Below are 11,683 nucleotides of genomic sequence, written 5' to 3'. Positions count from 1 at the left end.
TATGAGTTTATAAAAGTTTTAATTCTATAACTCGCGCCGAAACATGCCAAATCAATTCGGAATGAACTCAAATTTTGCGTGCAAGTCATAAGTGACATAATGGAATTTTTTCAATTTTCAGAATCAAATTCCGACCCCGATATCAATAAAGTCAACTCCCGGTCAAACTTTTCAAAAATCTTCTATTTTCTAACTTTCGTCAAAATGTGTCGAATTATCCTACGGACTTCCAAATCCAAATCCGAACATGCTCCTAAGTCCAAAATCAGCATATGAAGCTATTGGAATCATCAAAATTTTATTCCGGGGTCGTTTGCTCAAAAGTCAAATCTCTAGTCAAACTTTAGAAATTCAAGCTTTATAAAATCAAACATTTTATTTTTTTCAAAAACTAACGAAAAAGGTGCCTACGTGCCCCGGAATAACTTCAAAATTTGTACATAAGTCATAAATATTGTTATGAAGCTTATCGAACACTCTGAATCTAAATTAGGGCCGGGTATCAATAAAAACCCAATTATGATCAAATTTAGAAATTCTTAAACCTTTAAATTTCTAGTTTAGCCAGGGACATTCGAATTCGATTTCGGGTATACGTCCAAGTCCCAAATTACGATACGGACCTACCGGAACTGTCAAAATACTGATCTGGATCTGTTGGCTCAAAATGTTGACTGAAGTCAACTCAGTTGAGTCAACTCACTGATCTGGGTCGGACAAATTTACGGACTGTGCGCGTAAGTCGAGGAATGCTGAATAGTACTTTTCGAGGTCTCAAAATATAGAAATGAATATTTAAAATTAAAGATGACATATTAGGTCATCACACTAACGTATGCCATGTTTTAAAAGATCCAGGTGTGTTTTCATTATGCCCAGTCCCAAGACTCGCCTCAAAGACACTCTTTAAAACATTGGTATAAACACACGTAGACAAACTTGAAGTGATGTAGACACTCATTGTCGATCTCTTTAAACTAAAAATCTATCATGATTTAAAAAAAAAGAATAACTAAAATGACACCAGGTAGCCACTCTAAACGGATGCCACTGCATACTAAATTTCAGTTTTTCAATTTAATTTTTAGGACAAAAATATCCTGAGTTGTCTTGAAATTAAGATTTTTAGCTTAAAATTTCAGAATAATAAGTATTGACTAATCTCTAAATACCATCTTTGAGAATGGCTATGTGTGCACTTGCCCCTAACTTGTATCCCTTGATCATCAATTTCGATTCATATATGGATTAGATTAACATTATTTCATGTTCTAAGAAATATTTATTTTGTTGGTCAAATTACCAAAGGATTTTGTTCTGTTGGTAATCGGTTAGTAATTTGTTGTTAAATAACGGGTCACTTCTTCCCGCAATATTTAGCAATGGATTCTTAATTTACCAACCGAAATGATCCGGTGGTAAATAATCTGTTCGTAATTCGTCAGTGACCTGTGGCTATTAAAATTGCAAGAATTTGATCGTCTAGCCAATTTTGTTTCATAATCTATTTAGTTTCCTAATTAGACTATGATAGCAGAAAGTGGAACTTTTAATTACCTAGTAGGTTTAGGTTTAGGATTACTCCTTGGGAGTTAATTCACGAAAGACTAGCCAAGAGGCTACGGATTTGCACGTGAAGATGGCTACGGATTTGGTAGCTTGCCTACATTTGGTTTCAAAGCCTATGCCAAGAGGTTCTATTTTGATTTCACCTCAACATATGTTGGAGTTGGTATGCTCTGCCCCTACATGGTTAATGTTTCGTTGCTAATTGGTGCTATTATATCGTGGGCTATCATGTGGCCGATGATTGAAGAGAAGAAAGGCGATTGGTACTCTGACCAGTTATCCGCATCAAGTCTTCATGGTATCCAAGGATATGTTGGGAAAAAATAATATCATGCCCAGGAATAATATTCACGATAAATAACAATAATATAAGAGATTAACAACGACACCAAATCTTTTAACGGGGTAAAATACAATATCCGAGCGGAGCAATATAATACTACTATAATATTACAACTTGATAGTGTCAAGAGATTAGGACAACTTCAAAAGAAATAAATACTCTTTATTTTAAACACCTTACTACAATATTACTCACTCAATATTTATCTCACAGACTACAATCCGTGGATTACTGTAACGACCCGTCCTGTCGTTTTGAGCTCTAGCGCGTCATTCGGCGGTTTGAGCCCTTGGGTAGCTTCACTTTATGCTTTATGACTTGTACGTGTGGTCGGAATTGAATATCGGGAAGTTCAGAGTTGATTCGGATGGAAACTTCTAATTTCGGAAGCTTTAAGTTGGAAGAATTGACTAAGGTTTGACTTTTGAGTAAACGACCTCAGAATCGGGATTTGAAGGTTCCAATAGATTCGTATGATAATTTCGAACTTGGGCATATGTTCGGGTTGAGTATCGGGAGGTCCGGGAGCATTTCGGCGCTTATTATGGAAAGTTAACATTTTGAAAGTTTAAGAATTTTTTAAGTTTAGTTTGAAGTGGATTTTGGTGTTATCGATATTCGTTTAGAGTTCTGTGCCTTGAAATATGTTCGTATCATGATTTGTGATTTGTGCGTAAAGTTTGGCATCATTCCGGAATATTTTAGTGTGATTCGGATGCGTTCGGCAAAGTTTGAATGTTTGGAAGTTCAAAGAAGGATTTCGATCGTCGATTCGTAGTTTCGATGTTGTTTGGCTTGATTTGAGACCTCGACTAAGTTCGTAATGTGTTTTGGGACACATTGGTATAATTGGTCAAGGTCCTGGGATCCTCGGGTAGATTCCGGATGGTTAACGGATCGGTTTTTGGACTTAAGGAAAAAGATAGAGAATTCTGGTTGCTAGTGCAACCGCTTCTGTGGAAGCTTCATCATAGAAGCGGCTGGGAGTGAACTGCAGAAGCGGCTGGGAGTGAACTGGGCAGAGGTCGCAGGTGCAAAGAAATTCCCGTACCTGCGTGATAGCAGATGCGACCACTGGAGCGCAGAGGCGGATTTTGCTCGGGAAGGATGGGACCGTATATGCGATCGAATTCCGCAGAAGCGGAACCACAGCTGCGATTGAAGTGTCGCAGAAGTGAAGGCGCAGAAGCGAAGGTGCAAAAGCGCTGGAGGGGCCGCAGATGCGGAGGTTAAGGGGCCTGAGGGAACCGCAGAAGCGGATTTTCTTGCCGCACTTGCGGAACCGCAGAAGCAATCAATTGGCCGCATGTGCGGTGATCGTTAGGTAGAGGACTTGGTTTTATACGGGATTTGGCCTATTTTCTTTTATTTTTACTTGGTTGGGGCGATTTTTTGAGAGCTTCAAGGGGAGAGTTTTTGTCATCTATGGCAAAGTAAGTTATTCCCACCTATTGTAAGTTAAATGTATGGATTCTACAAGGATTTAAAAATAAAAATTAGTAGAAATTGCGGGATTTTGGTAGAAAATCTAGAATTAGATATTTTTGAACTTTGACAACGAAATTGGGTATTGGAATTGGGAATAAATTATATATTTGAGTTCATTGTGTTATGGGTAAAGTTTATTTCAAAAAATTTCGGAATCCGGGCACGTGGGCCCGGGGGCCCGGGGGTTGATTTTATTAAATTTTGGAAACGAAGTTGGGAATTGTTATGAATTGATTTATTATGAGTATTAGAGTTTATTTTTATTGGTTTGCACATTGTTTGACTAGTTTTGGAGCGACGGGCGTCGGTTTGAGGTGTTAGAGTGGCGTCGGAACCGATTATGGAACTTCGGTGCGAGGTAAGTCTCCTGTCTATCTCTGTAAGGGGGAAACTACCCCTAGGTGATGTATTTGATATGTGCTACTTGTTGCGGGGGCTACAAACGCACGAGGTGATGAGAGTCCGTACGTAGCTAAACTCACGTTATTGTCTGGGTAGACTTATGTTCACGCCATGCTATAATTGTACTTTAGGAGTTATCTTTGCTCGTTTAATTCCTTTATTTCGCATTACGAATTGAGACTAGACTTGTGTAGAGTAATAGACTTGCTACTGTAAAAATTTGACGGGCTTCATGATTAGTCGCGGGTTAATTGTAATCCTCTTACGAATTTCTTCCGCGCAATGCGTTTTTATCAAAAGGTTTTCCTTAAATATTTATAACTCACACGTTTATTCGTGAATGGGGTCAAGGATCCGTTAAAGCTTCTTATTCTAATGGGATCGGGTCGTTCGCCTTGGCAGGATTATGTACCACACTCTCATAGGAGCGAGCCGTTCGCCTCAGCAGTATAATAGATGCATCTATGGTTCGTGTCGTTCGACCCTCGACAGTGCACACAACATGATGCTATCGGTCCGTACGCCTCAACATTTCTATAAAAATACTCTTATGGAATTGTGCATAATATTTGACAAGAAGCCAGTGTATCTGTGAGTTTTCCTGATTGAACTGTGACGACCTATCTGGTGAGGTCCATTATATATGTACTCCGGTTGAGGAGGTAACTGCTAATTAAAAGCTTGAGTTTATTGTTGAGAGGAGGATTGTACCACGTATTTATACTGTTTATTTTGTTTGTTTAGTCTGCCTCACATCTGTTTTCTTCCTGCTGCATTTGATTTATTGGACCACTAGTAAGTGTCGATGTCGACCCCTCGTCACTACTTCTCTTGGGTTAGGCTAGATACTTACTGGGTATGCATTGATTTACGTACTCATGCTACACTTGCTGCACATTTTTGTGCAGGTACATATATGTCTGGTGAACTTTTGGGCACAGAGGCATGGATGATGCGGGTACTTAACGTGAGCTACATTTCATGTTACGATCTGCATCTTGTAGAGTCTTCATCAGAGTTATTTGTATTCTCCTATCTAATTTGTATCTCAGACATATGTTGTATTTCTTGTCTAACTTGTACTCCAGACATGTGTTGTATTATAATTATACTCCTTAGTAGATGCTCATGCACTTGTGATACCGGGTTTTGGGGGTTTCTACTGGATGTTCAGTATGGTAGTTCACGTAAATATTATCATTTCACCCTGTAAATTCTATTTCATATTATTTAACTAAGGGAATTTATGATTTCAAAAGTAATAAATGAGTAATTAAGTTGATCAACTACCGTTGGCTTGCCTGATGGCTGCGTTAGGGGCCATCACGACCTATAGTGGATTTTGGGTCGTGACAGCTTGGTATCAGAGCGTTAGGTTCACTTGGGTCTCACGAGTCATGAGCAAATCTAGTAGAGTCTTGTAGATTGGTACGGAGATGTCTGTACTTATCTTCGAGAGGCTACAGGGCTGTTAGGAGAATTTCCCTTCTTGATTCCTCATCGTGCGATTTGATTCTTTCGAGGCTTATGCCTTTATTTTCTTCCTACTCAATCTTATCCGACGTGAAGCGCTTGTTATAAATTGGGCATCGAGGAGTTGAAGTGATACTGCAGACGTGGTGCAGGATGTTGTTTTTTCCAGCATATTTGGGCAGGCTATTATCGTCGCCTTGCGGGAGGATGTTCTGTCACTTTAGCTCAGTATTTACATTTCCTATGGTTTTGAGGCTATGCATAAATTATTATGATGTTCACGCGTCGTTATCGCATAGTGTTGGTGTAATGGTAGAGTGCTTGTTTATGTGTCGAGGCAGTGAATGACTCGAAAGGAGGATTCCTCAGTGCATGGTCTAGAGGTTTGACATTTAATTCCAGCGGAGGAAAGGCAATCGGACTATAGATGTTCGGGCTTTGGTTGATGAAGTAACGAGACATGATATTTCGAGCATGGTGGAATTCGCATTTGTGATGTGGTGTCGTTGCCCTTGTTTGAACACATTAAGGTTCGCCAGTGTTATGGTCTTCTTGATTTGCCTTCGGGGCAGGGTGTTGTGAAATGGTACCTGAAAAGAGATGGTCAGAGATGGTGGTGTATGGCTGTTTCAGAATCGAATCAGCGTTTCTAATATTGTTGGCTCGAGAAAGATGATCTTCGAGGAGGCTTAGAGTTGGTAGAAAATTCATTAGTTCCGGTGCTACAGGTATGGATTTGAATTGAGGAAATAATTGGGCAGCGGAGTATGAGGAAGGACATGGCGGGAGGTGTCTCGCGGTGGTTGGATTACTAGTAGGTCAAGTATGAAAAGCGGAGGTCGAGAAGTTGCTTAAAGGAGATAGTTTGACCGAAGTAGGAGTGGCAGAGTAGCATATGGATTCTGTGGTAGGATAGCCACGTCCATTGAGGAAGACAAGAGTGATTTGGGAGGCATGGTGGTAAGTGACTAGGTCCACGGATTATAATTGGAATGGTGGTTAATGTACGGAGAAAGATTGAATATGGAAGAAAGGAGTTTGCTTGAAATGAAGAGGGGTGTGAAGATTTTATTATCGTTTCGTATGCAACATGACCTTGAGTTTGGAAGGTGTTGTTGGACTTTCAGTTGATGTCAATGGGGAAGGAACGGACTTGTATAGCTGGTGGATGAGCATGGGCCCAGGAGGGTTTACTAAACTCGTGGTAGTTATACCAGGTGCATCGTCGTTGGAAGATGTTGGCGTAGAATACCATGAGTGGGTTTTCTCCTGTGAACAGGTTAGCGATTGCATTATTTTGATGAATTTTCTAAGAAGAGATCTACTTACTACTGGCAGAAGGTCGAATACGCGATTGTGGTCGGAATGTTTCATGAAAAGCTTAACAAAAGACTTCGAGAAATTTGGCAGGTTAATGGTGCGAGATCATGGTACTTGAGAAGGAGGAATCATTGTGGGCTCTACATTATGTGATGGTAGCTTAAAGCTAAGTGGGGGATCCCACCGTCTATGATTAAGTTGTGTGGTTGTCTGCTTGTGCGGTTTCTGGTTATTGGTGCATTGGTGGATCATCCGTGACTAAGAAAAGAAAATATCAGGGGTAAATCGAGCAGAGGATTTGATGAAGGTATGCTATATCTCGCCTTATCGGTTCATATGCAGGTTTTGAGAAGACTCAGAGTTTATGCTTCTTGTGGATGTGACGTACAAGTAAATGAATTCATATGGTTGCTTCCTTGAGGGGGTGATCATGTGCTAGCAGAGCATTGGAGTTTGGTCATATTCGGGACCAAGTCACAGTGGGTGACTCTCAACAACAGTTCTAGTGGGTTCAAGAATTTAAAGTGGAGTGCTTAAGGATTTCGGGTCCATTGTGTGGTTAAGGATCGAGTTCTAGAAGTGGATTATGAACGGTACTTGGAGTGTTCTATGTTATCATCGAGTATGCGGTGCAATATTGGAGGAAAGGAAGGAAATTGCTTCGGATTCGCGAAAGGTCTTGCACAATGGGTGTACCCGTTGGAGATGCTATTGTGCACATAAGGAGAGTATGAGGTGGCTCATAAGTATTGAGACGATGTGGTCTCATGATGTGGGTCACTCGGGATGAGTGCGGATTTGGTTGGTTACATTTTTTAAGGAGTTATTATTATTTCTAAGGCAAGTTGAGAGTAAATTAGAAGAAGTTGGGTCGGTTAGTAATGGTTAAATCAGCATGATTGTGGCAATAATCAGTTCCTTCAGCTCGTGAAGTTACACATGTGGTTCGTGGTTGTACGTGCGGACTTGACAACCACCATAACTTGATTGATTTGGGAGGTATTTGATTCAAATGGCCTTGTTGTGTAAATGGATTTTGGAAGAGTTATGGTAATTTAGACCACAACTTGAGGTTGTATTTTCTGCAGTTATGGAAATTCAGTTGCGTATTGCAATTGTTCTTCTTAAATGAGTTAAGTGAAAGGTTTCTAGCCAATGAAGTATCTATTCTACTAGTAGTTCAGGGGTATGATTAATTCTTGTACCCTCGAGTAGCAGCGGGATAGGTGCAGTGAGCGATATGGAAATTGGAGGTTGAGGATCAAGGTTACGGTTCAGTTTTGATGAGAATGTACCGAGCTCGGAGGAGCGGGGGAAAGGATTCAGAAGTTCATAGTAAGATGGCGTTATCTTAGTATTACCTGAGAACAGTGTCCTGTGTAAGAGGCTTTGGGGTATTGATTAGCGAATTCTTGATTTGCCTTATAAAATTAGTACGGTTGGTGGTATGTTAGTCACTTGATTGTTAATGATTGAAACCAAGTATGGATATTCTGGTATTGTCGCTAATGTGAGAGTTTATGCCTGAACGACGCTCTATTCGGTTGGTTTTGAATTGTGGAAGTTTGTTTCGGATTGGACGGTTGCTCGTGTGTGTCATGAATAGGGCCATTGTGGATCCTTGCAAGGTTATTGGCTCAGTATGGTATGATCAGAATTGCTTTGAGGTCTGTTGGTAGGTCTAATGTGAATGTCTACTCTACGTCAGGCCAGATGTGTTCATTCGTCATAGCATTGCTTACGGAGGAGGAGTCAGGCATTGGATGTTATTCCCGTCGTCAGCTATTCTGTGTAATCTCTATTGTGCCATGTGGGTTGTGAGACGGCTTGATTATTCGCACATATGTTGAGGTCCCGTGTAGCTTGTGGTGTTATATGAGCAGGATGGCTCTCGAGATGCAAGTCATTTATAGCATCTTAGTCATGCTGGAGCTTTGTAGCGTATTGCGCTATCCGTCTCCCCAGGGTTGTATTTTTGCACTTGGTGTGCTTGTGGTTGATATTCGGGTATTTCGTAGGTATGCACATTAAGGCTTGATGGGTATTCCCTTATTTATTATTATGTGTGGATCGGGTGGCACACCGCCACGGTTATTTTGTTTGGATGGGGTTGCACGCCGCAACGGTATCATGTATGGATCGGGTTGCACGCCGCAACAGTGAGATGTTGAGAACGATTCCCTATATCTATTCTTGTATATTTTGTTTCTCAATCTCTGAGAAGGGTTCATAGCGTCTGTTCGACCGTCTTATTCGTTATGCGGGCTGGATAGTTCCTTTTCAGAGTTCATTTTTCCTTATGTATCGCATTCGAGCTTGTAGCTTGTTGGCGCATTATTGGAGTCATATGAGATTTTTAGCAGTGTTTGAGATGGCTTATTGCCTGAGCAGCTTGTACTAGGTGAGACGAGGTAATTGGAGCTGGGATCAGTGCGACCTGAGTTATGTAGGGTATATTAAAGAGCAAATATCGTTATTCAGATCATAATGAGGTAATGGTCATTGTCAGGAGGGGAGACTCCATGATTTGTTGATTCGGTAGGTGGTTATTAGTTTCTACACATCTCTGCCATCGTGGCAGTATTTCGAGAGTTGGGACAGGACTTATATGCGTCATGAGGCGTATTGCGAGCACCAGATTTGTGAAATTCCAGCTATTGTTATCGGAGGATATTATTATGGGCAACCGACTCATGTGGTGCATGGTGTGATTTCAGCATAAGTGTTTCATCATGTCTTGGTACAATGTGTGGTGATTGATACGGTGTACGTATGTTAGAATCAGGTTTTGGTAGAAATATTCGGAGGTTAGAATTTAGTTCTAAGGCTTATTGACTAAATAAAAGGGAGAATCTGCAGTCTGACTCGAGCTGATGTGCTCAACTGGGTTGTGGTGGCACGGGTAGGTGCACGAGTCGTTAAACAGTGATTGTGGACAACTCCGGAGCCGTTCTTGGCACGTTCGAGGACAAACGTATGTTTAAGTGGGGGAGAATGTACCGACTCGACCAGTCGTTTTGAGCTATAGCGCGTCGTTCGGCGGTTTGAGGCCTTGGGTAGCTTCATTTCATGCTTTATGATTTCTACGTGTGGTCGGAATTGAATTTCAGGAAGTTCAGAGTTGATTCAGATGGAAACTTCTAATTTCGGAAGCTTTAAGTTGGAAGAATTGACTAAGGTTTTACTTTTGAGTAAACGACCTTAGAATTGGGATTTGAAGGTTCCAATAGGTTCATATGATGATTTCGGACTTTGGCGTATGTTCGGGTTGAGTATTGGATGGACCGGGAGCATTTCAGCGCTTATTATAGAAAGTTAACATTTTAAAAGTTTACGAATTTCTTAAGTTTGTTTTGAAGTGGATTTTGGTGTTATCGATATCCGTTTGGAGTTCCGAGACTTGGAATAGATTCGTATCATGATTTGTGACTTGTGCATAAAGTTTGGCGTCATTCCGAAATGTTTGAATGTTTGGAAGTTTAAAGAAGGATTTCGATTGTCGATTCATAGTTTCGATGTTGTTTGGTGTGATTTGAGGCCTCGACTAAGTTCATAATATGTTTTGCGATGCGATGGTATAATTCGTCAAGGTCCCAGGGGCCTCGGGTGGATTCCGGATGGTTAACGGGTCGGATTTTGGACTTAAGAAAAAAGCTGGAGAATTTTGGATGCTGTGCAACTGCTTCTGCGGAAGCTTCATCGCAGAAGCGACCTTGCAGAAGTGAGGCAGTGAACCGCAGAAGCGGCTGGGAGTGAACTGGGCAGAGGTCGTAGGTGCGAAGAAACTCCCGCACCTGCGTGATCGCAGATGCGACCACTGGAGCGCAGAAGAGGATTTTGCTAGGGTAGGCTGGGACTGCATATGCGGTCAAATTCTGCAGAAGCAGAACCGCACCTGCGGTTAAAGCGTCGCTGAAGCGAAGGTGCAAAAGCGCTGGAGGTGCTGCAGATGCAAAGGTTGAGGGGCCTAAAGGGAACCGCAGAAGCGGAGTTTCTGTCCGCACCTGCGGAACCTCAGAAGCAGAGTTTCTGGCCGCACCTGCGGAACCGCAGAAACGGTCAATTGACCGCAGGTGCGGTGATCGTTGGGCAGAAGACTTGGTTTTATACGGGATTTGGCCCATTTTCTATCATTTTCACTTGGTTGGGGCGATTTTTGGAGAGCTTCAAGGGGAGATTTTTCATCATCTATGGCAAGGTAAGTTATTCCCACCTATTGTAAGTTAAATGCATGGATTCTATAAGGACTTAAACATGAAAATTAGTAAAAATTGTGGGATTTTGGTAGAAAACCTAGAATTTAGTATTTTTGGATTTTGACCATGAAATTGGACATAGAATTGGGAATAAATCATATATTTGAGTTCGTAGTGTTGAGGGTAAAGTTTATCATCGAAAATATTTGAAATCCGGGAACGTGGGCCCGAGGGTTGATTTTATTGACTTTACGAACGAAGTTGAGAATTGTTATGAATTGATTTATTGTGAGTATTAGAGTATATTTTTATTGGTTTGCACATTGTTTGACTAGTTTTGGAGCAACGAGCGTCGGTTTGAGGTGTTAGAGTATCGTCGGAATCGGTTATGGAACTTCGGAGTGAGGTAAGTCTCCTGTCTAACTCTGTGAGGGGGAAACAACCCCTAGGTGATATATTTGATATGTGCTACTTGTTGCGGGGGCTACGTACGTACGAGGTGATGAGAGTCCGTACGTAGCTAAACTCATGTTATTGTCCGGGTAGACTTAGGTTCACGCCATGCTATAATTGTACTTTAGGAGTTATCTTTGCTCGTTTAATTCCTTTATTTCGCATTACGACTTGAGACTACACTTGTGTAGAGTAATAGACTTGCTACTGTAGAGATTTAATGGGCTTCATGATTAGCCACAGGTTAATTGTACTCCTCTTACGAATTTCTTCCGTGCTATGCGTTTTCATCGAAATATTTTCCTTAAAAATTTATAACTCACACGTTTATTCGTGAGTGGGGTCAAGGACCCGTTAAAGCTTCTTATTATAATGGGATCGGGCCGTTCGCCTAGTTAGGATTATGTACCATACTCTCATGGGATCGGGATATTCGCCT

General features: G+C 41.2%; 1 pseudogene; it reads left to right on the top strand.

The window, feature by feature from the left end:
- The first annotated feature begins 1,527 nt into the window (after window positions 1-1,527).
- The window catches only part of LOC107820546 (putative metal-nicotianamine transporter YSL7), a 34,104-nt pseudogene continuing 23,948 nt past the window's right edge, over window positions 1,528-11,683 (top strand).

This window comes from Nicotiana tabacum, chromosome 15 (assembly GCF_000715075.1).
Source record: "Nicotiana tabacum cultivar K326 chromosome 15, ASM71507v2, whole genome shotgun sequence".
Lineage (NCBI taxonomy): Eukaryota > Viridiplantae > Streptophyta > Magnoliopsida > Solanales > Solanaceae > Nicotiana > Nicotiana tabacum.
The sequence above is the reverse complement of the archived record's forward strand: the minus strand, read 5'-3'. Positions and strand labels throughout refer to the sequence as shown.